The sequence below is a fragment of the Myotis brandtii genome, unplaced genomic scaffold, assembly GCF_000412655.1.
Source record: "Myotis brandtii unplaced genomic scaffold, ASM41265v1 scaffold405, whole genome shotgun sequence".
NCBI classification, from domain to species: Eukaryota; Metazoa; Chordata; class Mammalia; order Chiroptera; family Vespertilionidae; genus Myotis; species Myotis brandtii.
The window spans coordinates 72,845-75,574 of NW_005365553.1; the positions used below are offsets into that span (position 1 = coordinate 72,845).

The 2,730-nt window shown below is 40.0% G+C and overlaps 1 pseudogene; it reads right to left on the reverse strand.

The window, feature by feature from the left end:
- Positions 1–757: 757 nt before the first annotated feature.
- Positions 758–1,229, reverse strand: LOC106727323 (annotated as a pseudogene).
- Between the last annotated feature and the right edge of the window lie 1,501 nt (positions 1,230–2,730).

The window sequence follows — 2,730 nt, forward strand, 5'->3', positions numbered from 1 at the left end:
AACCAACCAGTGTGTCTCTCTCACATTGATGTTTCTCTCTCTCTCTCTCTCTCTCTCTCTCTCTCTCTCTCTCTCTCTCCCTCCTCCTCCTCCTCCTCCTTCTCCTCCTCCTTCACTTCCTCTCTGTAAAAATCAATGTAAAAAAAAATCCTTGAGAGAATCCAAGATGGTGGCCGACGGACTGAAAGCTGAAAGATAGTGTGTGAGTGAGAGAAGTTCCTCCTTCTCCTCCTCCCTCACTTTCTCTCTGTAAAAACCAATGTAAAAAAAAACCTTGAGAGAATCCAAGATGGTGGCCGACGGGACTGAAAGCTGAAAGATAGTGTGTGAGTGAGAGAAGGAAAGGAGAGTGCGTGGACATGCAGAGAGAGTTTATTACCACCAAGTCAGCAATGCAAGAAATGCTAGTGGGACTGCTATAAAAAGAATAAATAGGAAGGGAAGAAGGAACACAGGCATAAAGAATAAAAGTGGCAACAAACAAGTACCTATCAATAATAACATTAAATATAAATGGATTAAATGCCCCAATCAAAAGACAGGGTAGCTGAGTGGATAAGAAAACATGACCCATATATCTGCTGTCTACAGGAGACCCACATCAGAACAAAAGACTCACATAGATTGATAGTGAAGGGATGGAAAAAGGTTTTTCAGGCAAATGGAAATGAAAAAAAAAAGCTGGGGTAGCAATATTTATATGTTTTTTTTTACAGTGTAAAATTTTTATATTTAGAATTAGGCAGCTGGACTCAGTTTAGATGATTCCAATTTTGTTGGCAACATCCAAAGCATCATAGTCAGGAGCCAGTCGAACATATGCCTTCTTCTCGCCATCAGGCCTGATCAGGGTGTTGACCTTGGCCACATCAATGTCATAGAGCTTCTTCACAGCCTGTTTGATCTGGTGCTTGTTGGCCTTGACATCCACAATGAACACCAGTGTATTATTGTCTTCTATCTTCTTCATGGCTGACTGGTAGTCAGGGGGAATTTGATGATGGTATAGTGGGCAAGCTTGTTTCTCCTGGGTGTGCTCTTCCGAGGGTATTTAGGCTGCCTCCGGAGCCTTAGTGTCTTTGGCCGTCGGAAAGTGGGTGACGTGCGGATCTTCTTTTTTGTGTGGCTGTGGACGCCTTTCAACACTGCTTTCTTTGCCTTCAAAGCCTTTGCTTTGGCTTCGGCTTTGGGAGGGGCAGGGGCTTCCTTCTTAGCTTTCGGCGCCATCTTCGTAATACAGGAGCAACCAAATACATAAAAAAAAAACTTCTGGAGGATATCAAGGGAGAGATTGACAGCAACACAATCATAGTAGGGGATTTTAATACACCACTAACACCACTGGACAAATTCTCTAAACAAAAAATCAACAAAGAAACATCAATCCTAAATGACTCACTAGATCAAATGGAATTAATTGACATCTTCAGAACATTTCACTCCAAAGCCACATAATATACATTCTTCTCAAGTGCACATGGGTCATTTTCAAAGATAGACCACATATTGGGACACAGGCAAAGTCTCTCCAAATGCAAGAAGATAGAAATCATATCAAGCATATTCTCAGATAACAATGGCATAAAATTAGAAATCAAATATAATAAAAGCAACTCTCTATCCCTTTCCCTCTCCCTTCCTCTCTGTAAAAAATCAATAAAATAAAAAACATAGGCAGTGAAGTCTCTGATATTGGTCTTAGCAATATTTTTCTGGATATATGTCCTCAGGTGAGGGCAACAAAAGAAAACAAAACGAAACAAAACAAAAACAGCATCAAACTAAGAAAGCTTTTGCACAGTAGAACATAAGTGAATAAACAAAACAAAAGGACAAACGTGTGAATGGGAGAGCATATCTGCAAATGATACATGCAGTAAGGAATTAATAGCCAAAATATATAAAGAACTCATACAACTCAAAATATATACAATCCAATTTTTAAAAAAGGGCAAAGACCTGAACAGACATTTCTCTCAAGAAGACATTCAAATGGCCAAAGACCTGTGAAAAGATGCTCGATAATGCTAATCATTAAGGAAGTGCAAATCAAAACCACAGTGAGACATCACCAGATACCTGTCAGAATGAGAGGTTGTAGATAAATGAGACTCTTCAGGCACTGTTGGTGGGATTGTAAATTGGTACAGCTACTATGAAAACAGCATGGAGCTTCTCAAAAAGTTAAAAATAGAACTACCATACAATCTAGCAATTTCACCTTTAGGTATTTATCCAAAGAAAATGAAAATACTTAATCAATAAGATCTAGGTTCTCCTATGTTTATTCATTATTTGCTGTAGTTAAGATATGGAAGCAACCTAGATGTCCAATGATAGATGAATGGATAAAGATGTGATATGCATAATGGAATATTACTCAGCCATAAAAATGAACTGAATCTTGCCATTTGTGACAACATGAATGAATCGCAGCAGTTCTCAACCTGTGGGTCGCGACCCCTTTGGCAGTCGAACGACCCTTTCACAGGGGTTGCCTTGTTGGGGGCCAGATGTAAGCTGGCAAGGTCCTTGCACCTGAAGGGGCTAGCAAGGCTGGGACCCTTACCCACACAGTTTTCCCAGACTTGTTTGGATGGCGATTATTAGTAGAATGAGAGCAACCTTTGTAGAATGAGAACAGCCTTTCATGGCTTACCAAGAAGTCTGTAACTATTTGCTGAGATAAGTCTGTAACTATGTACTGAGAACTTGTCCTTCTGCTGTGTC